Raw genomic sequence first — 24,901 nt, forward strand, 5'->3', positions numbered from 1 at the left:
ACATACACTTATTTTAATAGCTTATATATATAATCCCACTACCATTAGGCACTGAGCAGAAAACAAAATAGCCCTACAAATACAGAAGGTTCAGTTTGTTCTGATAGCATTAAAGACAACAGAGTAATCTCTCAAGATTTCTTAACAAGGGCCCCCCGGTGGCACAGCCGTTGAGCGCTGGGTTGCGAAGCTGCCCGCAGCCTCTGCAGCAGCGGCTCGATCCCCGGCTGCTCTCCCGGCCACCTGAGGAGGTCCCACATGGCGCACAGACCTCTCCTGCCGCCCGCTGCTCCCCTCAGCAGTGTACTTCGGTCCTTCTGCCTGCTCTGCTCCCTCTCTGGCTCTGGTGAATTCTCTCACCCTCCCGTGCTTCTGACTGTAACCAGTGCTTGTATAATAAATAAATAAATCTTTAAAAAAAAAAAAAAGATTTCTTAACAAAATCTTGTTAAGAATTACGGGGACACTGGGACAGATATATTTTCTTTCTTCCAATTTTGCCAATTTTTCTTATCAAGCATATTTCTTTATGATGAAGGCTTAACTATGAAATAAAAGAAAAGGGATTTAGGGCAATATAATCAGTACATAGTCAATTGAAGTCACTGATAGAATCTACTCTGAAGGCGCTCATTCAAATTACATTAGCTGGCAGCTCATAAGTATTGGCTGCATTAAATATATGTTTAGGATTGATGACTCCTAAGAGAAAATTCAAGAATTGGATTAGTGATGAAACCATAAACCTGAGTCATTCCATCTTGGATGTTTAGACTGAAGTCAATTATTGATAACAAATGAATAGCAATATTTTGTCTTTCACTTTTTTTATTGAGTGTGTCCATCAAGCAAGCAGAATTTTTATTGAATGTGTCCATCAAGAGCATAGAATAATTTGCCTTCTACATTTTGTCTTGTACTGAGTGTCCATCATGTATAGCACAAAGACAACTGCCTGAAGTGAGTCAAAGGGGAGTAAAATAAACTCTTAAGAATAAGATGCATAAAATCTGGAAAATCATATTAAAGAACTGCTTTTAGACTCAAGAAATTGCTGAAATAACTGTAGCTTTCCATCCTGAGACAAAAAGGATTTGCAACACATCTCAGGAGTACTGCTAGTAAATTCTAGTTGGGTTTTATCCAGATGCAAATTACATTGTCTCTCAAATGTTAATTTTAATAAATGTTCATTGCTCCTCAGGGTAAATAAAGCATATACAATAATTCCTATTTAGTCCTTAAACATTTTACACTCCTTTTTAATGAGAATGGCTACATATTTTTACTTTAATAGGAACATATTTTTGTCAACAAGCTGAAAAATTCTGCAATAAATATTTCTTGACTTACATTCATATTAAAGTAGTACTTAAATATTTATTAAGCTTCTTTTTAAGAAAAGAGCAATTCAGTCTTTTAAGAGAACAGTCTATTGAAATATCTACTCAAATTATATGAGAGAATCAAACTGTGTTTAAAAAATGTGAACATATCATTAGTGTATCAGTGTATCAATGGACTTACCAATATGCATATTTATTAGATTTAAATTTTCAATTATTCCCAGAGGTATAGTCAAGATTTGAGGGATGGGGGAAGACAGACTCTGTGCTCAAGATAAACTCATAATCTAGCAGAGGTGACAGAGAAGTTAATTGATAAAACAAGTGTGGTGGTTTGTAGGGTAACAAGTTAAGAAACCCCCTTATTGTGGGTCTGGCTGGGTGGTTAACAGGAGAACTTGCACTTGGATTTTGGGAGGCATCAATGGAGCAGTGGTTAGAGGTCATCCTCTTCAGGCTAAGGAAGTTGGCAACAGCGCACTGTTTATATTTAGGGACTAAGTGTAAAGGCAGAACAATCCAGGCTGTTGGAGCAACTTGCAAAGGATGGCTTCCTGAAAGGGTCATTTCTTCTGGCTTTAGTGTCTGCCGGCAAGCTCAGGAAGGGGAGCTGTGGAGCATAGAGAGTCAGGAGCTGGAACTTTTTCTAAAGGGGTTTATAACCTGCTTTTCTCATCTCAGAAGACCAATAAGTGCAAAGTTAAATTGTAGTGTCTTCCACTTTCTACCTTGCAGTATTTGGAAGAAGGGGTACAGATTTACGTAGTTTTTAACTGTTGAGACTTTACAGGAATATATCTCAGAGATTTTCTATGGCTAATTTTTCAGTAAAGGGACATGACTTTTTAGCGTTTGAGATTGCATGACAGAAAACGTCTTCCCACATACACAGTAGCTGTTTGAGTTTTCAAATCTATGGCACAATTCTTTTCTTCCCGAATCCTGGAAACAAACTGTTATCTTCTAGTATTTATAATAATCAAAGCAAGTCTGATTCCCCCTCCTTTGGAGGCAATGCTATTTATTTCTAGATACAATTTTGTGTTTTTCTAAGATATTCAGAAACTTCGCTAAGATCATTTCCAGACAAGGATCTGTTCTTAATATCCTTTTCTGGCATTCAGAAAGTGATTTTAAACTGAGTATCAAAGATTTGAATTATTTTTCTTTCAAGATTTCAGCTTGCGGATATATTCTTTGATCTTCTATTAGTGCTTTCCCTCTACTTTTTTATTTCTCCGAATTCTTAATTGAGAAGAGTCTGGTTCCTGAGACTATTCTCATGTCACCTATTCTTCATCATTTATCTTTGAAATTTCCTATACTTTCAGAAGAATTTCTCAGTTGATTTTGTAACTTCTTGATTTGTTTTTTTAACTCTGTCCATGATTGTATGCCAACCTTTTTTTTTAAAGATTTATTTATTTTTATACAAGAGCTGGGGTATAGGCCAGAGGCGCAGGAGGGTGAGTGGATTCACCAGAGACAGAGTGGGGAGCAGAACAGGCCAACTGACTGAAATACACTGCTGAGGGAGCAGCGGGCGAGATAGGAGAGGTCTGCCGCGCCATGTGGGTATCTCCCTGGCCAACAGGAATCCAACCCACACTGCAGAGGCTGCGGACAGCTTCACAGTGCTGCGCTCAACCCACTGAACCACTGCGGAGGCCCTAAATCTTTTTTCTTAAAGAAATGTTGTTATCCTCAGATTTCTCCCAATTCTTCAAATCCTGGCCTTATTTTAACAATATAATTGCCTTTGAATCTCAGCGATCCATTCCTCATCTCCCTCCCCTTTCTTTCAGATCTTCTTTGTTCAACTTGCTGACTATCTTAATTTTTCCTTGTCATTTTACACATTAAGAACATGGGACCTGAGTTAGGCAAATTCCTATTTAGGGTTCAGGGTTTGGTAGCTGATAAATGCAAACTGGTTGTTTCCTCAGGTTCACAAATGACCTTGGGGTTGTGAGTGGGTTGGCTTCCCTTATGGGTCCAGGAACCAAAAGAAATCAGAAGACAGCACCCCTTACCCTACTGCAGTGAGGATGATTTGTAGAAAGTTGATGTGCAACAGTTGTAAGATAAGGAAAATCATTCCTAGCAGTGGCAGGGTAGAGGTGAATCGAGGTGCCATTCCAATTAGTGTTTATCCTTATTTGATGTGTGGGACTCAGGTTCCATTTGTGGTGTTGCCCCCTTTCTTGGCATCTCACTTTACTGACTTTCACTTTCTACAGCAAACATCTATTCCAAGTGTAGGCTGGGGGTGTACATGCTCCTGTCACAAGTGTGGTTCCCCAAGTCCTGTAATCACAGTCGCATCAAATTCCCCATCTGACCATCCCCAAGCTCTCTCTGCCATCCTGTCTCAGCTGCTTGAAATCTGAGGTTTGGGGTAACCTGTCCATTTACTTCCCAGGCAGGCCCTTCCTTGGCTTGTCCACAAAAGGAACATAAAAGGCATAGTTTATGACCAGGTTCTCAACTGAACTTAGTAGATCTGACCCTAAACTTCCTATAATTTTTTCTTTCTCTGTGGTCTCTGGTCTATGAAATCCAAAGAAACCAAGAACTTACTGGTCCATTAGAATTTAAATCAAGGAAATCAAGTGTGACAATTGATAAACAGCATGAATGGGCAGCTTGCATACCTCTGCAGGAGCGCTCTGAGCCGGACCACAAACCATTGGGTAGACACAAGAGGATGCTGCTTCCCACCAGGTCAAATCCAGGGTGACATCGGACCCCACAGGCTGCATTGAAGTGGTTGTTGCAAGTGTTTTGAATAAAGTAACCATTTTCAGGAGGCTTCAGGGCAGGGCAGTGGACAACTAACAATGACAGAAATAAAATTAAAAAGTAAAGTGAGCCTTTTCTCTGAAACATCCACTCTTTTTTGGTTTTGTTTCATTAAGAGGACAATTTTTTTTTACATACAGCTAAATTACCCACAGCATTCCTATTTATTGCATTTGAAATTTCTAAGTACACATTTGGTAGAAGTAGCCTTACATCTCACTCCTATTAGATGTATACTTTAATTTAATTTTAATAATAAACAATATATTTTTATGCTTTAAATTTTAATTTTCATATTTATGTAGCTACAAGATTTTCTAGTTCTTGACCTTCACATGTCCTTATATATTTTCTTTCTTAATTAAGGTGGCATGAAATAAAGAATAAATAGGGCCAGAAAGGTATGTCTGCTACAGCTCCCAAGAGCAGTAGCCTTCTGTACATATTATAGGCTAATCATTTAAAATTTGATGTGGGGGCCTCCACTGGTGGCGCAGCGGTTGAGCGCTGGGCTGCGAGGCTGCCCTCTGCAGCGCCGGTTCGTTCCCCAGCCGCAGGGGAGGATCCCACAAAATAAATAAATAAATAAATAAATAATAAAGTTTGATGTGAATAAAATCAGGATACTTAGGGAAAGATTTTCTTTAAATGAATTTATCACCAGATAAGATAAGATTTATTTATTTATACAAGCACTGGGTACAGTCAGAAGCGTGGGAGGGTGAGAGAATTCACCAGAGCCAGAGCAGGCAGCAGAGCGGGGAGCAGAGCAGGCAGAAGGACCGAAGTACACTGCTGAGGGGCAGCGGGCGGCAGGAGAGGTCTGCGCGCCATGTGGGACTCCCCTCTGGTGGCTGGGGAGCAGCCAGGGATCGAACCGGTGCTGCAGAGCCTGCCGCAGCTTCGCAATCCAGCGCTCAACTGCTGCGCCACCGGGGAGGCCCAAAACTAGTTCATTTGTTATTCAAATTTATTGGTAAATTTGTGGCTTTTTTTCTTTAGTTCATTTTAAATCTTTTCCAAGTACTAATTTTTCTGGTTTCATGGTTGCATTATTCTGAGGGTATCAGATTCTTTTTCACTGCAGCAAGTTAGAGCTGTGTTAAGTGATAAGAAATGGTATTATTAAAGGAAAGAATTCCCCAAAAATATGATTAAAGGACTATTAAAGATCATTTTAAATGAATTGGCTGACACCACCAGCATCAACCCCTTCTAAGAGGTCAGCTTTTATATTTCCTATTTGTCAGTGGTAGAAGTCTCACCTTCGCAGGTCTGTCCAGATGCCCGATACCCTTCCCTGCAGACACAGTCTTCAGGGGACGTGCTGCCAGGTGGAGAAGTGATTTTCATCAGGACATCGAAGGCAAGTGCTGATTCCTCCTGGCGAACCTTCTGGTTTGTATGTGCCTGGTGGGCAAGCTGTGGACAGACAGTAAGTCAGGGAAGTTCATTTGCATGGTACATCAACAGATAGTTAAGATTTTCAAAAATTAAGTAAAGGGGTAAAGGGAGTATGTATATTTGCATACTTACAAGCTGTTGCCAGGGCCTCCCTGGTGGCACAGGGTTTGCTATCAAACTATCACCAGCCACTGTATCATGAGTTCATTTCCAGGCAGGGATTACCCACATGGCATGGCAGACCTCTCCTCTTTCGCCCACTGCTCCCCTCAGCAGTGTATTTCAGTACATCTGCCTGTTCTGCTCCCCACTCTGTCTCTGGTGAATCCTCTCACCACCCACACCTCTGGTCTACACCTTAGTTCTTGTATGTATAAATAAATCTTAAAAAAAAAAAAGAAGCTGCTGCCTGCTGATGTGGCTTCCAATCAGCCTGAATCTAGATTCTGACTGAAATTCTCCCCTTTGGGACACTGACAGATCATGGCACATCCTCATCCCCATCTACTCTCTAAGTGTTGTGAAGCAAAGTTACCTCAATAAAAAAAAGCAAACAAAAATATAACAAGCTGCTCCAACAATCACAAAGGTTAGAGAGATAACCAAGAGGTAGGGTAGGGTTGAAGGATATAGTTCATTCCCTATACAAGGTCATTTCTTCAGGACTGGGAGAGCTGTTTGTTTTATAAAGCATAAAACTCAACACAGAGCGGCAAGCAAAATGACAAAAAAGAAAGGACCATGATTTTCTCAGACTCCAAGGCAAAAAATGAATGACATTGCTTTCTATGCTCCCTTTGCACTGACAACGCAGCTCTGAATCTCTAACTCACTCTCTTTAAAGGTACACATCTGTAAAATAACTCAAAATTAAGAATTAAAATGCACAGAAACTCTGGGATAAAGAAACTTGTACTGTTCATTTATGAATTAAATGTAGCATAGTCTCTATACATTTGATTATTAAAAATGGTAGCAACTAAGTAATGTCCACTTATATGAGGAAATTTTATATAAATTATCTCACTTAATCCTTACAGTAATAGTTAGCATTAATAATTATTGATGCTACATTTTAAAAAATCCACTCATTTTATTAGTTGAAGAGAAAATGGAGGCTTAGAGAGATTTGATGACAAAAGTTACCCAGATTGCAGATGAATTAGAATTTTTATTTTAGTAACTAACATAGCTTTAGACATTTTTAATGATGAAAATTCAAAGTTACATTTATCGGTCCTTAAGTAGCAAGTCAAACATTTTTAAATGGTAGCATATTCTTATTCTCATGTCATCTGTTTAAGGTCAGTTTCTGGGTAAATAAGCTTTGGTTTATTTGTGTGTTTTGAAAAGACTTTATTTCTTTAGAGAAGTTTTAAATTTACAACAAAATGGAGAGGAAGATTAGAACCAAGCAAATATTTATATTGTATTCATTTCAATCCATGAAATGTCCTATGCATTTTATTAACATTATCTTTTTAATCTCCTTAAAAGCCCATGAAGTAACTAATAATATTAATCTCCTCTTATAGATGAGAAAACAAAGGCACTAAGAGGTCAAAGAACTTGTCGAAAGTCACTCCGTGAGTAAGTAGCAGAGCTGGGACTCAAACCCAGATAATCTGGATGCAGAGGCCATGTTCTTTATCACTGCAGGTGCTGTGTCTCAAACCCAGCCTCTTGGATACTAAAGCCTTGTTTCAACCACTAGGGTATGCTAAAAATGTAAACAATCATTTCCGGTAGAAAAGATCCATAATATAATCTCATCATTTAAAAAAATGACCATGCTTCTAAAATTCTTTATAACATCTCAAAACAAAAGATAAAATTTTTCCCATGATATGTGGTAAAAAATTCTAGATCTGGAAAAATATGTGACTATTTGAACGAGACATCTAAAAAATTGGTATATTTTATAGGTATTAAGAAAATACTTTGGCGGTCCTCCCCGGTGGCGCAGCAGTTGAGCGCTGGGTTGCAAAGCTGCCCGCGGCCTCTGCAGCACCGGTTCGATCCCAGGCTGCTCCCCTGCCACCGGAAGAGGGTCCCACATGGCGCGCAGACCTCTCCTGCCACCCGCTGCTCCCCTCAGCAGTGTACTTTGGTCCTTCTGCCTGCTCTGCTCCCCGCTCTGGCTCTGGTGAATTCTCTCACCCTCCCGCGCTTCTGACTGTACCCAGTGCTTGTATAAACAAAACAAACAAACAAACAAATAGATAAATAAATAAATAAAACATGCCTCTATTTAAAAAAAAAAGAAAATACTTTGGCATAAAGAAATGAGATATTTTTTAAAAGTATCATTAAATTGAATTATTCATATTGCTAAATATATATGTAACATACATATATATATAATCTAAGGAAGAAAATAATAATCTTCACCTAACATAAAAAAAGAAAGGCTTTAAATATCAGAGAAAATGGGAAATGGGTGGAAAGAGATAGAATGTAAGTTTCTCATTTCTTTTCATAAGCATCAATGTGACAAACTGAAATAAAAAATGTAGATTCAAGATAGTACATTAAAAAGTTCAAATAATTAGGAATGGAAAAATAATATAAAACCTCCAAACTAGCAAAAGTGAAAAGGAGGGGAAAAAATATAGAAAAAGCAACTAAGAATTCAAAACAAAATAACATAAACTAAGGTAGAGAAGTAAACCAAACAGATGCATTATCATAAATAATAATCATAAATAATAATTTAACCTTTTGTAAGATTCAAACCTAAAACAAATCAGACACACAGATTGAAAATGATGAGAGGTATAAACATATTAAATGCTTCAAAAATCTTCATGAAGCAAGTAGATTAATATTTTAATGAGAAATAGAAGATTAATTTGTAGAGATTTTTCTAATCTATGAAAAAATAATGAATACTGCTATAGAAAAGTGGACAAAGAACCAGAATTGGAAATTTACTAAAAAAAGTAATAAGAATGACCAATGATCAGAGGCTAATAAAGTGTTTAACCTCATTCAGAATGAAAAAAAAGGCAAGTTTATGACTACCTTTATTTATTTATTAATTTTTAAAGATTTATTTATTTATTTATGCATACAAGAGCTGGGGTGCAGGCCAGAGATGTGAGGGAATGAGAGCATTCACCAGAGACAGAGTAGGGAACAGAACAGGCGGATCCACTGAAATAAACTGCTGAGGGAGCAGCAGGCAAGGCAGGTGAGATCTGCTGCACCATGTGGGTAGCTCCCTGGCCAGGGATTGAACTAGTGCTGCAGTGGCTGATGGCAGCTTCATAGTGCTGCATCCCTTGCACCACCAGGAAGGCCCCTTGACCACCTTTTAATTTGGCAAAGCATTTAAAAGGCGATTAATACCCAATCCAAATAGGCATGTAGGCATACTGTTCTCTCCTCCTTTGTGAGACAATGAGAGGTTGGGCACCCAAGGCCTCAAACAGAGCTTTTGCTTGACACAGCATTTCAATACCAAGAATTTTTCTCACGTAGAAGCAAGCAAAAATGTATGTATAAAAAAATGTGTGTATAATTGCTGTTTCATCATTGCATAGCATTGAAGCCAATACATATATCTAGAGATGGGGGGTAGTTAAATTCTAATCACACATCCATCCAATGGGATATTAGCCATAAAAATTAAATTTTTTTTTTTTTTTAAATGTATCCATTTTTATTTTTTTTTTTTTAAATATTAAATTTTATTTTTATATTCCCCCATACAATTGCAAACGCCCCATTCTGACCCCATCCTTCCCCTCCCGCCCCCCCACCCCCCAAAAAGTGTCTCTGGTTCATAGTTTTTTTGTTGATTTTGATTTTCACTTTCTTATATTCATTTTCCTGGTCCCTTATTTAAGTTTTCTAGATTCCTGCTATGAGTGAGACCATCCGGTATTTTTCTTTTTCTTTTTGGCTTATTTCGCTGAGCATGATCCCTTCCAGTGCCATCCATGTTGCTGCAAATTGCATGTGTTTATCTTTTTTGAATGCTGAGTAATATTCCATGGTATATATGTACCACATCTTCTTGATCCAGTCATCTATTTTTGGGCATTTGGGTTGTTTCCAAAGCTTAGCTATTGTAAACAGTGCTGCTATAAACATAGGAGTGCAGGTGCTCTTTGGAATTGATGTTTCTGTGTCCTTTGGGTAAATACCTAGGAGTGGAATTGCTGGATCATATGGAAGCTCTATGTTTAGTAGGTCCAGAAATCTCCACACAGCTCTCCATAGTGGTTGGACCAGTTTGCACTCCCACCAACAGTGCACAAGAGTTCCTTTTTCTCCACATCCTCGCCAACATTTGTTGTTGCTAGTTTTTTTAATATGTGCCATTCTCACTGGTGTGAGATGGTATCTCATGGTAGTTTTGATTTGCATTTCCCTGATTACAAGTGATGTTGAACATTTTTTCATATGTCTGTTGGCCATTTGCATTTCCTCTTCAGAGAAGTTTCTTTTTAGCTCTTCTGCCCATTTTTTGACTGGATTATTTTCTTTGTTGTTGCTGAGTCTCATCAGCTCTTTGCAGATTTTTGTGATCAGTCCTTTATCATTAGTGTTGGGTGCAAAAATGTTCTCCCAGTTGGTGGGGTTTCTCTTTGTTTTTGTTATTGTCTCTTTTGCTGTGCAGAAGCTCTTTAATTTGATGTAGTCCCAGCTGTTTATCTTTCTCTTCACTATCACTGCTTTGGGTGATGTGTCTGTAAAGATGTCTTTGATGTGCAAATCCCGTAGTGTTTCGCCTATATTTCCTTCTATGTATTTTATGGTTTCAGGTCTTATGTCTAGTTCTTTAATCCATTTTGAGTTGATTTTTGTGTATGGTGTGAGGTAGTGGTCAAGCTTCATTCTTTTGCATGTAGCGACCCAGTTTTCCCAGCACCATTTATTGAACAAACTTTCTTTGCTCCAATGCATAGTCTTTGCTCCTTTGTCAAAGATTAGTTGACCATAAATCTGTGGGTTTATTTCTGGATTTTCTATTCGATTCCATTGGTCTGTATGTCTGTTCTTGTTCCAATACCATGCAGTTTTGATGATTATGGCTTTGTAGTATAGTTTGAAGTCTGGGAGTGTGATGCCTCCATTTCCTTCTTTTTTTTCAGTAGAGCTTTGGCTATTCGGGGTTTTTGGTGATTCCATATGAATTTCATCAATAATTGTTCTATTTCTTTGAAGAATGCCATTGAGATTTTGATTGGAATAGCATTGAATCTGTATATTGCTTTTGGTAGGATGGCCATTTTAATAATGTTTATTCTTCCAATCCATGAGCAGGGGATGTCTTTCCATTTCTTTGTGTCTTCTTCTATTTCTTTTAACAGTGTTTTATAGTTTTCTTTGTATAGGTCCTTTACCTCTTTTGTTAGATTTATTCCCAAATATTTGATTTTTTTTGTTTCGATAATAAAAGGGATGGTTTTTTTGATTTCTTCTTCTTCAGATTTATTGTTTGTGTATAGGAAGGCACTGACTTTTGCGTGTTGATTTTGTATCCTGCCACTTTACTGAATTGATTGATGAGTTGAATTAGTTTTTCTGTGGAGATTTTGGGGTTCTCTATGTATATTATCATATCATCTGCAAATAGTGATAGTTTGACTTCTTCTTTTCCTATTTGGATTCCTTGGATGTCTTTCTCTTGTCTTATTGCTCTGGCTAGGACTTCCAGTATTATATTGAAAAGCAGTGGTGAGAGTGGACATCCTTGTCTTGTTCCAGATCTTAATGGAATTGCTTTCAGCTTTTCACCATTGAGAATGATACTGGCTGTTGGCTTGTCATAGATGGCCTTTATGATGTTGAGGTATGTTCCTTGTATCCCAAGAATTTCAAGGGCTTTTATCATGAATGGGTGTTGCACTTTGTCGAAAGCTTTCTCAGCATCTATTGATATTATCATATGGTTTTTATATTTCTTTTTGTTGATGTGTTGGATAACGTTGATTGATTTTCGGATGTTAAACCATCCTTGTGCCCCTGGAATGAATCCAACTTGGTCGTGGTGAATTATCTTATGGATACATTGTTGGATTCTGATAGCTAAAATTTTATTGAGGATTTTTGCATCAGTGTTCATTAGGGAGATTGGCCTATAGTTTTCCTTTTTTGTGTTGTCCTTATTCGGTTTTGGTATTAGTGTAATATTGGCTTCATAGAACGTGTTTGGTATTGTCCCTTCCTTCTCAATTTTTTGGAAGAGTTTGTGAAGGATAGGCACTAATTCGTCTCTGAATGTTTGGTAGAATTCATTTGTAAATCCATCAGGTCCTGGGCTTTTGTTTTTGGGGAGGTTTTTAATTACCATTTCAATTTCGCTGCTTGTAATTGGTCTGTTTAGGTGTTGTATTTCTTCTTTATCTAGCTTTGGGTGATTGTAGAGTTGTAGGAATTTGTCCATCTCCTCTAGATTGTTGAACTTGTTTCCATATAACTGTTCATAGTAGTTACTGATTATTCTTTTGATTTCTGCTGTGTCCGTTGTGATTTCTCCTCTTTCATTTATGATTCTGTGTATTTGTGCTTTCTCCCTCTTTTCCTTTGTGAGCCTGGCTAGGGGTTTGTCTATTTATTTTTTCAAAGAACCAGCTCTTGGTTTCATTGATCTTTTGGATTGTTTTTTTAGTTTCAATTTCATTTATTTCTGCTTTGGTTTTTATTATTTCTTTTCTTCTACTGGTTCTGGGGTTTTTTTGTTGTTCTTTTTCTAGATCTTTGAGCTTCGAGATTAGGTTGTTTCTTTGAGTTCTTTCTTGTTTTTTGATGTGAGCTTCTATTGCTATATATTTTCCTCTTATTACTGCTTTTGCTGCATCCCATACATTTAGGATATTGGTGTCCTCCTTGTCATTCAATTCAAAGAATTTTTTAATTTCTTCTTTGATCTCCTCGTTAGTCCAGTGGTCTTCCAGTAGTGTGGCTTTTAATCTCCATGAGGTAGGATAGTTCCTTGCCTTCTTTTTATGATTTATTTCTAGTTTGATGCCTTCGTGGTCAGAAAAGATGGTTGGTATGATTTCAATCTTGGTGTATCTGTTGATGTTTGTCTTGTGCCCCAGTATGTGATCGATCCTGGAGAATGATCCGTGTGCGCTTGAGAAAAATGTGTACTCCGTTTTTTTTGGGTTTAGTGTTCTATAGATGTCTGTTAAGCCCAAATGCTCTAGGTCCTTATTTAGAGCTTTAGTTTCTTTACTTATTTTTTGTCTTGTTGATCTATCCATTGTTGATAGTGGTGTGTTGAAGTCTCCCACTACATATGTGTTTTCTCTGATGTCTGTTTTCAGAGAGGACAACAGTTGTCTGATATATTTTGGTGCTCTTTTGTTTGGTGAGTATATGTTAATGAGTGTTATTTCTTCTTGAAGTATTGTCCCCTTAATCATAATGTAGTGACCATTGGGGTCTCTTTTTATTTTTTTGAGTTTGAAGTCTGTTTTATCTGATATAAGTATAGCTGTTCCTGCTTTCTTTTTTGGCCCATTTGCTTGTAGGATTGTTTTCCATCCTTTGACTTTGAGCCTATTTTTATCTTTTGTAGCTAAATGTGTTTCCTGGAGACAGCAAAAGGTTGGGTTTTGTTTCTTAATCCAGGCTGCAACTCTGTGTCTTTTTATTGAAGAGTTTAGTCCATTTACATTTAGAGTTAATATTGATATGTTAGCATCTGTATTTGCCATTATGTTTGTCTTTCCTTTGATTTTATTTATTTATTCTTTTAATAACTTTTTTTTTTTTTTGGTCTTCTTTCGTTGTTATTCGTCCCTCTGAGGTTCTGGCTTTAGGATTCCTTGTAGTATTTTTTGGAGTGGGGGTTTAGTCGCAATGAAATTCCGGAGTTTCTCTTTGTCTGGGAAGGTCCATATTCTTTCTTCATGGAGGAAAGAGAGCTTTGCGGGATAGAGTATTCTTGGTTGGCATCTGTTTTCTTGGAGTCTGTTGACTATGTCCCTCCACTCTCTCCTTGCCCGTAGTGTTTCTTCAGAGAAGTCTGATGTCAGCCTGATTGGTTTTCCTTTGAATGTTATCTGTTTCTTCCCTCTTGTCAGCTTCATTATTTTTTCCTTGTCCTGGATTCTTGGGAGCTTTACTATTATGTGTCTTGCTGTGTTTTTCCTTTCGTCGTGGAAGTTTGGTGTTCTTCTTGCTTCTTGTATATCAATTTTCAGCTCCTTCTTCTCATTTGGGAAGTTCTCTTCAATTATATCCATGAATATTTTCTCTGTTCCTACATCTCTCTCCTCTCCTTCTGGAATTCCTATAACTCTTATATTTCCTTTCCTCATGGAGTCAGATAGTTCCCGAAGTCTTTCTTCATTCTTTTTCCTTCGTACTTCTCTTTCCTTTTCTGTTTTGGTTCTTTTTATTTCTGTGTCTTCAAGATTACTTATTCGTTCTTCCATTTCATCTATTCTGCTTTCATTGCTTTTCCCAGAGTTCTTTAGTTCCTCCATTAATTCTTTGATCTCCTGCATTTCTCTTACTTCCCTCTTTAGGGACTCAATTTCCTTCTTCTGATCTATCACTTTTTTAATCATGGCAATTTTAAATTCTCTTTCTGGAAGGCTCAGAAGTTCTTCCAAGTTGCTGTCGTTGCAATCTGGGGAGTGGTTTTCTTTTTGTGGTGTGCTTCTTTCCTGAGGAGTTTTTAGGTTGCGTGTGGTTTTTCTCCCTACTGTCTGTTTTCTAATTTGTCGTATGCGTTGGGACACTGTGTTGCTCGGACTGACTGACATCTTGGGTGAACTTCTCCGCTCCCCTCTGGCTCTTCCAGGAGCCATCTCTGTCTTCTGGGGGAGCTTTCTGCTGGTTTTAGGCAGTTTTTACTGAAGAAATGTCCCTGTTCTCAAAATTCGAAGCGGGATGCAGTCCCTGCGCCTCCGGTTTCAGGCACACTCTTCTGCGCACCCGGTCTGCCCCGGACGTGGGTGCCTGCTCCCTCTGTGGGCTCAGACTGCTGGTCGGAAGGGGCCTGGCGTGGAATAACTTCCCGGCTGGCCACTGGGTCCTCCAGAAACCTTCTGCCCTTTTCAAGCAGTCTTAAGAAATGTCCTGTTTTATAGGGTGTTAGTGACTTTTTTTTTCCTGGTCGCTAGGTGGCGCCAGAGATCTCTCCTATTGTCCTTGGGGGGCTGTTTTTCGCCTCCCCCCACCCCGTGGGACAGAGAACAGAGCGGGAATGGTAGGGTACACATCAACAGCTTTGGGGTGCTGTGTCTGCCTTGTGCCCCACCGTCGTGGAGAAACCACGCCCCGAATTTTCGTGCCCCGGGTCTCAGTTCAAAGCCCTCAGTTCCAGGACGCGGGCTGTAGCCCAGTTCAGTGGCGCGGGAAGGGCGCCTTTTGCACCGCTCCCGTGCCTGGGTGCCTGGATCCTGCTTACTCAGGGAGGGACCTTCACCTCAGTGAGGACCTCCGCGCGTCTCCCCGCAAGCCTAGGTCGTCTCCCCGCAAGCCTAGGTCGCAGGCGCGGGGACCTGGGCAGCCGCGATCCAGGTCTGCACTTGCTTTTCAAGTGCGCGCTGAGTGCGCCGCTTTCCGCGCAAGCTTACCGCAGCCCGGGCTGTGTGCGCGTCTCCCGGGGTCTTTGTTCTTCTCTAATGGCGCCCGGAGCCGTTCGCTCACCGACGCGGCGGATCCTGCAGGGTTCGCCTCAGCTCCCGTTCACGGGGTGTGGTGGCTGCAATAGTTCCTTTCCGCTCACAGTCCCGCTTGCTGCCTCGTTTGTTCTTGTGGGCCGTTTTGGTTTGTTGTTTCCTCCTCTCTGCCGGTCGGAGAGTGCCGCCTCTGTGGGCGGGGGAGGGGAGCAGGGTTCTGCGCTTCCCTCCCTTCTAGTCCTCTTTTATGGCCAGTTTCTTCTTCGGGTAGTTTGCTGGCGTCACCCGTTTATCTTCCATGTCCCAGTTCTCACTGGGACCTGCCGCTTTTCCTCCCTATTCACTTTTTTTAATGGGAGATCTTACTTGCAGCGTCTCCTCGCCGCCATGTTGCTCCGCCCCCTTCAAAAATTAAATTCTTAATATGAAAGTCATTCATATTACATAGTTGAGTGTAAAAAAAGCACATGTCAAACAACCTATTATATATGAGTCTATTAATCAAGACAACTGAGTTGCAATTGCGCTTTTCCATGATCAGGCTAAACTTTTCCTACAAAACACAGAAGTTGCAACTAATGATGGGTATGACCTTTCCAAAGTTAGCATCTAATGATTCCAGAAATAGAATGAAACAACATAACAGGTGAAAGAAACCTTCTATAGCAGCAATCTATGGATTTTATAATTTATTTTTTAAAAATTACATTAAAAGGAACTGATCTCATAAATATTCTCCAAAATTCTTTGAGCAATCAAGAATTTACCACACTGCAGAACACAGCTTTGGATAAAAATATCCAAAAGTACATTTGGAAATATATTGTGAAATTCATAATGATAATGGAAAACAGACTTTAGGAGAACTATTTAAAGACATTGCACAATTCTACTAGGATAGGTGTAATAAACTTCTTTGATTCTCAATGGGGAAAATTCCCTATCTAAAATGAAGCAAAATGAAATAAAACTGTGGTTTCAACAAGTTTCATAAGACTTGGTAAAAGGTTAGGGTATATATATATATATATATATATATATATATATATATATATACACACACACACACACAGTATGTATAATATTTTTCCTTCTTAATATGAGATGTTTCCTTCCTGGAAATGTACCAAATATTATCTGTAAATTGCTCTTTCTGTTGTTGTTAAAATGAACACTTTCTCTTTTCAGAAACATTTTGGCAGTTATCAGCTACTATCACTGGAAGTGCGATCCTTGAAGTTACCATGCTGTGCTAACATTAGATTTTGTTTCCCTCAGCTGGCAGCACAATTCTTTGACAGAATTAAAACATGCATCTTTAAGAGGGAGGGGGAGGGAAAGGAACAGGGGCACAAGGGATGGGGGCCAGGGGATAAGAGACTGAAGAAAATAAAAGCAGTCTGTATTATTTACATATGAGCAAACTGAGGCACGAAGAGAAGTATTGTCCATTGCACATTGTAAAACAAAACAAAACCACCAACCAGTGAGTAATTCGTCAAACATAAATCTCCATTCTCTCTAATCCACCTTACCCATGAGAGATCAAGTCCTTACATGATGATTTTTGTTAACAATAACATTTAAAATAGCTTCCATTTTACAAAATTACTTCTTATAAAAAATCTCAGTAAAGGGGCCTCCCTGGTGGCACAAGGGGTTAAGCACAGCACTATGAAGCTATCTGCAACCTCTACAGCACGAGTTCGAGCCCCTGGCCAGCCAGGGAGATACCCACATGGTGCAGCAGACCTCTCCTGCCTCGCCCGCTGCTCCCCTTAGCAGTGTATTTCAGTCACTCTGCCTGTTCTGTTCCCCACTCTGTCGCTGGTGAATCCTCTCACTGCCCCCTCACCTCTGGCTTGTACGCATCAATAAATAAATCTTTAAAAATAAACTCAGTAAATATTAAGAGCCTTTGCATTTTGCATATTTTTCCATCCTTGAAAGATAGTAAATCCCTAAGGATAGTTTGAGGGCAGCTGCATGCGCTGCATTCAGTTGTACGCTACACACCCAAGGCAGATGCAAATGATAATGGTTCCAGGAGTCACACAACTCTATGGGAAGGGCACCAAACAATTACTGGGGTTCCCCAGAGAAAGGCTCTTTATTACTACGACTTCATGCTTCTTCTCAATGTCACCTATTTGATCCAAACGAGGAATCTGTTTCTACAAATAACTGTGCTAGAATCCATTGCCCTAGAAAAGAACCAGTTTTTCTCATGCTGAGCCAATACTTTCACAAATACAAGTACTCAGGCATGCATATAAGGAACTTTCTTCTGGTTGGATACCCAGGATCCTTTCTATTTTCATCAACAAATTAGATAAGAAAATTTTAACATCCCCTGTGATTGGTAAGCTCATTAGCTGGAGTACAGACTATTTCTGTGAGTTTGAGCCCTCTGTGGTGCCGTAGCAGCTAATGGCACCCTCGCTGCAGGAAGGAAGTCACGCTGCAAATGCAAGAACCTGCTAAGATGAGCCAGGAGATTACTGATAGGTCAGGACAAGTGTATCAGAAAGCAAAACCCTCAAAAGCCTGTGTCCAAAAAAGGATGCATTAACAAAGTCATCACCTTTTGTTTAAAATTAATATTATGTATACAAACACACACACAGACACATACACAAGCACATGCATTACACATAAATACAACCTGAGTTGTAGACTAAGGTAAATTCTGCTTCATTGGAAGCCTTGTATTTTAACATTTTGTTTAATTAAAGTAACATTGACTGACAACTCTGTATGTGATTCAGAGCCACGGGATCCCACCTCCTCAGATGCATGTCACCCCACCAAACCCACCACCTAAGCACCCATAGTTCTCTACCATAGTCCACTGTGTCCCTTCCCCATTGTTTTCCCATCTCTCCCTTTGCTCTTGAGGTCTCAATTCCATGGTCAGATTTCTAGGGTTTGTTATTGGCTTGGTTTTTTTCAATTCTCTGTTTGGTTTTTCTGTATATCACATATAAGGGAAAACATCCAGTTTTTGTCTTTCTCCTTCTGAGTTATTTTACTTAGCATAACTCCTTCTAGTTTCATCGATACTGTCACAAATGGCAAGAATTCATCTTTCTTTCCTTATAGCTAAGTAGTATTCCATTGTGTATTTAGGCCACACTTTTCTAATCTGCTCCTCTGTCGTACTAGGGCACTTAGGTTGTTTCCCATAACTTGGCCATTGTAAATAGGGCTGCAATGAATACAGGACTGCACGTATCCCTTCAAATTAGTGTTATTGCATTCCCCCGGTAGACACATGGAAGTGAAACTGCTGGATCATCTATGATAGATCTATTTTTAACATTTTGAGAGACCTTCATATCGTTTTTCCATAGGGGTGGGAACATTCTATATTCCACCACCAGTGTATGAGGGAAATCCATCTTTTCTTAGGTGTCATAAGGGGTTTACTGTCCAGATGAGAAAGGTGCGATTATCTTGAGTTTTGAAATTAAAACTTTGTGGGAAAGCACTTTAGGAAAGACCTCTGCAGAGTTTTAGATTTTTGACCTCATTTTTTTCTCTTTCTAAAATAGCAAATAACTCAGAATCATAGGAAGAAAATAAAATTTACTGTAAGTTTAATCACCTCTGCTTTAAATATTCCTTTCTAGTTTGGTTGATCGATTGATTGCTTTTTCCCACGACCTACCCTCTTGCCCTCTCTCCCTCTCGTCCCTATCAGAAACCTCATGTCACTTATCAAAGTCCCATAGTTCATAATTAATTTGCTTTTTCAGTTCATCCACTTCTATCACCTATTTTATTCATATGTAAAACATGCAATATTTGTCTTTTTCTGACCTACTTTGCCGCAAGTAATCCTCTCAAGCTCCTTCCATTTTGCTGTAAGCGGTATGCTTGATATTTAGGATGATTCCAATTTTTAAAAATTATAAACAACTTCTTATAAACATCTTGTTCCCTTAGATCTCTCATTCTCTTAAAAAATTTTTCTTAGGCAATACCATTGACTTTACAAACTCATTAGCTTATTGTGATATGATATTATATTCCTATTATTAGGAATAGAAATGCATCTGATTTTACTCCTATTAGCACCGGTGATTAACAGTTTTTAAAATTACCAATTAGGCATTATTTATTTATTTATTTATTTTTAAAGATTTATTTATTTATTTATATAAGATTGATTGATTGATTGATTTATACAAGCACTGGGTACACTCAGAAACGTGGGAGGGTGAGAGAACTCACCAGAGCCAGAGCGGGGAGCAGAGCAGGCAGAAGGACCGAAGTACACTGCTGAGGGGAGCAGCGGGCAGCAGGAGAGGTCTGTGCGCCATATGGGACCCTCGCCCGGTGGCCGGGGATCGAACCGGCGCTGCATAGGCTGCAGGCAACTTCGCAACCCAGCGCTCAACCACTGCGCCACCAGGGGAGGCCCCAATTAGGCATTATTTAAATGTGAAGAGCTGTGAATTTCACTGCAACAGGGTTTCAACTTCAATCTAGAGTAGATCTACCCCCAAGATTCTGATGTGTGTAGGTCCAACAGAAATTTATTTGCTTGAAGAAATTGAGAACCTTCTGGGAGAAAACTCCATCCATGGTAGGTAAAGTTTCAAAACATCACAGCCCAGAATGGCAGGAACATTGATCAGGGTGAAGAGACCTCAGGGGCAGCAACAGAGTGGACTTCTGCATGCCAACTAACCTGCCAGATGTTACTCCACAGGGGCTGGACTGTAGGATTGGCCTTGAGCCTGGATAAGGGGCCAAATCAGTAAAGTGGTATTCAAGCTATTTCCCAACAAATACATAAGTAGTTCAGTATTAGAACAACTGTAAACCTGTGCTGATGCCTATCCACCAAATACCAGCTTGCCCTAAGGAAAGAGAATTGGCACATGTATAACATGTATAACACATGTATAACATGTCTAATAACACTTGATCTTAGTTGTCAGAAAGGAAGAACGTTTCTGGATGTAGTTTTTTTGTTGTCGTCAAATTTGTTTGGGTCATGTAAAGAACGATACATTAGGGGGAAAAAATCTCAGGTCATTGTTGCCTTTGATTGATTCCTTTCTCATCTTCCCGACCTCACTTCAACATGACATTAAGGCCTGGGCAGGTTGGAAATGTAGATTCTATGGATTTCTGCTTTCCATGCTCATTATTGTTATGCTAATTTATGCCATTATTTTATGACTTGGTGGATTCTGTAGCTTCCATATATAACATCTCTTCTAGGTTACTTCACAGTAAGTGAATTCTGTCCACAGATACCAAATTAATAGTCCTAAAATATGACTTTGATCATGCTACTTTTCTGCTCAAAAACCTTCAACTGCTCAAAGTGGCCAAATAACCAAAGGCCATTTATGTTGCCCGGGATTCTAGTCTCAGTACAAGCTAGTCCCCATTCCTTATGTTTCTTGCCCCAAATCCTATTATATCCATAAATTTAGTCTACTTTCCCACACATATATGCTACCTCCCAGGTCTGTACTTTGCATTTTGATTAAGATAATTTTTGATTAAGATAAATTCTATCATCCAAAGCCATTTGAAATCCCATCCCTCTTCCATAAATGAAAGTAAATATTTTTAACAGATGTAGAATTTTTGTATATCATGCATGTCACCTCAGTTTTATTCTCATTCAATCTTGTCTTAGGACCATAATTCTTGGTCATGACACATATTCTGAATTGTCAGAATTACTATAGGAATTACAGCTCTATCTCATAATAATTGACTTTTCAGGCAAGAACTGTAAAACATTCCTGTCTTCCAAAGTAACTAACAAGATATTCAATAAATAGTAAAGGAGTTATTAGAAAAAATGAAATGATTTTCTTCTGTAGTTTCCATAGACCCTCATTCAGATTGATCCATTCTGTCTGGCATTCATTTTGATGATCCATGTGGTTTAGTCTATTGTACCTTGAAGTATTCCACTCATCTAGTAATTTTTTTTCTTTCATTCCCCCTATTAAAATATTTGGATCATTTGCTGAAAAGTATGTGAGTAAATAAAATTAAAAGTATTTTGGCAATTGCAATATTTTCAACACATTAAATTTCACCATGTCACCACCTTTCTCCCATTTCATCCATTAAGCAGGGTGTGGTACAAAGGATGGAGTGAAAATCCTTGCTTATTACCACTGGTGCTGACACTGTCTGACCTTCTCTAGGTCATGTAGCCAACTGGATAAATGGATTTTCCTTCACTACAGCAAAGTGTGATCACGTTTATAGCCAAGTTGTTCCAAAACAAAAATTTCATGACTTCTGCAGGGACGAAAAGGACATGACAGGTAATGGGATAATGGGGATACAGAGAACTCTTCCTCTTATATGCTTATCATTGTTGTAGACTTAGATAGTTAAAAGTGGCCAAAGTATCATGTTCTAAGACATCACATAAGAGGGATGTTGTCCAGACTTCAAGATGGCTCGGGTAGTCATATAGGCATTGTTGGTTAAAGTGGCTTCAGAATTGACTCCAGTCCATGCAAAGGAATAAGGGGAAGTGTCAGAGCCGGGTGCTGGCATTTGTGGCAGAGAGAGCTACAGGTGCAAACCCAGAGCCAAGAGATAGGATGACTGAAACAAATGAAAGACCACTCTGGCTGGAGTAAAGAGGGTGAAGTTAGAAAGAAAAGCCAGCACCAGAACCAGCAACCATCATTAGTGACTATTTTTGAAATTGAAATTTCAAAAACAAGGAATATATCCTAAAAATAAGAACAATGACAATGTTATAAGATCTGTGAGAAGATCACTTTGGACACCTTTGGGAGAATGACTTTGATGGATAAATATATGGAGTGATTCACTCTGGCCCATATATTCCTAAACATAAGGATAAGTTCTAACTAATCAGAATTTTGTACTATAACTGATTAAAGCATTTTGCTTAATTGCTTTTATTTTTACTCCATAACTCTAAAGTTGTACTTTATTTATTAGCCATCAACTATTTTTTTCCAGTTTACTTCTGTTTTAGTTGGAATAAGAATTTATTGATTCTGAAGAATTTGTTTTGATACCTTACAAATTTATTAATTCTAGTGGTTTTCAATTGATTTCTTTAGATTTTCTAGGCAAACTGCATTATTACATGCAAATAAAAAACAATTATTTTGTTTCAAACATTAAATATTTGATGGTGAAATAGTCAGCATGCTTTATTAATTTTTATGGTTGGGATGTCTATATTTCACATATTATTTATATTATTTTCCTATAACTTGTTTTCATGACTACTTCCTATTTGATGGAGTTTGTAGGTCTCAAGTTTAGTGGAAAATTTCCTAATTACTAACATTATGCTACATAATGTAGCAATGGTAATAATGGCTTGCTTTATATATTTGCTAGATGATTGTTTAAATGGTAAAAGTTCACAATATATTTGAATTCTGTCTTGCACTTTTATGAATTAAATCACTATACTAAACCATCAGTCATCAATACATCAATACTTTATACACACAAACACACACATACACACATACACACCGTGGTTTTAGGACAAGTTTGGAAAATAATCTCAGCAACTAGATAACATGAAAGAGATAAATGTGTGATTAGCCACTTCCTCTTGTTGAACTCAGCCTTCCAGATGGCTTACTTTGATTCTAAGCCAGTGCTTCTCAGGGTCAGCAGACTTGTTCACCTTCCCTCCTCCAAAAAAGGAGTGGAAAATTCCCAGGAAGTTGGGAACCAAGCAGAGTTTCCATATGCTGAGTTCTAGTATCCAAACATGCAATTTGCTTTATTTATTTTCTAATTCATTCATTCAGAGGACATTTATTAATGCTTACTCCAGTGCATATGCTGTGCAGCAGAGGCTTAAGAAGGAAAATAAAATAGAGATGTAGCTATAATCCTTCCCTAAAGGAACTCACAGAATATTAGAAAATCAAAAGCTACCTACATAATAATATTATGGCATAAGCATTAACAGGAAGAAGATATTTCAGAGAAGCAACTAATCTAACTGTGCCAGAGCAATGGATGGAGGGAAGAAAGGACAGAGGAAGTTTTATAGAGGTGAGTTGTGAATCCTGAAGGACTGGGAAGAACTGAAAGGATAGACAAAATGTGGGATATTTCATGCAAAGGAGTCAAAAATGCACAATCATTGAACCACGAAAGGGGCTTGAAGGGTCTGTGCAGCCAAGCGTCAGGGCTGGCTGGAGTGCACGACGCAGTGCTCACAGCCCAGACATGATTTGGCCCTTGCAGAGTCACAAAGCTTTGATGTTTCTTTTTAAACTATTTAGAAAAGGATGTTTTTTGAATTTTGCATGAAAGCACTAATACAGTTGTGACTACAGAAATTTCTCAGCCTCAGTACTATGGACCTTTGGAAATTGCTGGGGCTGTTTGATAAACTGTAGGATGTTTAGCAGCATCCCTGGCCACTAGCCACTAGATGCCAGCAGCTCCTTCCAACTGTGACAAGCAATATTGTCTCCAGACATTGCCAAGTGTCCCCTGCAGGCCCAAACACAACCTGCTGAGAACAACCACTGACACAGTGCAGTGATTTATATTAATCAAGCACTAACCATATGCCAAGCACTGTAGCAAGTGTTTTTATACATATTATCTCATTAATTTTTATAACAATCCTATTGGTATTAACCTTATTTTAGAGAGCAAGAAGCTGACACCCAGAGAGGTCAAAAAACCTTGTCTAGTAAACAGTCTAAGTGAGAACTAGGATTGCTGACTAGGATTCATGCCACCGCCTGCTCTGAATACTATTTATGAACACACGGTTGTGTAAGGAATGACTCTTAAATGTATGGGCATTGTTCGCATTCAGCTTACTATGGGGCATATCATGATTTCACTCAGCCCAATTTCCTTTCACTTCAGTTATCATTTTCAAATTGCGAACACTGGCTTTTGTCCCAACTAGACTAATCACATAGTATTTAGTAAGTGCCAATATCCTCTACATGTTTCCTGACATTGTAAATGGAGCATTTGGGCCCATTTCTGGGATATTTTGAACTCAGATACCCTGTAGGGCAGGGAGGAGGAGGTGAGAAGGCATAGCTTATTTACCACCTTTCCTTTACAAGCCCTGACTGCTGTCAAAGATGATGCCACTTCTTTAGAAAAGTCCCATGCGGGCAAAGCAAGGAAGATAATATTCATCAGAAACAATGAAGGTGGCAGCAACTCACTTCATCCAGGGCAGGCACTCTGCCTTATTTATCAATTGTAGAATTCTAGGGTAATATGCTTGCCATGGGAGTGTGTGCTTATCCCTTTTCCTTCAGAGAGTAAGTCTGATCTGGAATATAGGTTCCACTGACTTTGGAGGTTGGTGATGCTTCACACTATGACCTACTCTTCATTTTCCTGTTCCAAGGTCATGATAGAGTGGAAAGTATACCATCAGGACTGAATATCCACCTCATTCAATGGAAAGCTGAATAAACTAGCCTCAAGGCAGCAATAATTCATCTCCTCCTTAAATTGATGAAAACCAGGGCCAATGCTAGAATAGTCCCTCATAAAAAACAAATAGGAATACATTGTACAAATTCCTTACACCTTACAAATCCATTATTAGGCACTGCTGGGGATGTTTTTGGGGAAACAAATCAGCTAATTCTGCAAGGAGAACAATATTTCCAAATGCTCTGGTCTCCATTCAAGAATTTTTGAGAGTCCTTTGTCCTCTTTCTTTCCAAAGAAATGATACAATATTTAGACAGGAAAATGCATGTGTGTGCAGGA

The 24,901-nt window shown here is 38.8% G+C and overlaps 1 protein-coding gene across 1 annotated transcript in view; it reads right to left on the reverse strand.

Moving 5' to 3' along the window:
- Window positions 1-24,901, reverse strand: part of SVEP1 (sushi, von Willebrand factor type A, EGF and pentraxin domain containing 1) — a 167,201-nt gene that overhangs the window by 109,807 nt on the left and 32,493 nt on the right. The gene's annotated exons all lie outside the window — the stretch shown is intronic.

The sequence above is a fragment of the Talpa occidentalis genome, unplaced genomic scaffold, assembly GCF_014898055.3.
Source record: "Talpa occidentalis isolate TD23 unplaced genomic scaffold, MPIMG_talOcc4v2.1 talOcc4.7, whole genome shotgun sequence".
NCBI classification, from domain to species: Eukaryota; Metazoa; Chordata; class Mammalia; order Eulipotyphla; family Talpidae; genus Talpa; species Talpa occidentalis.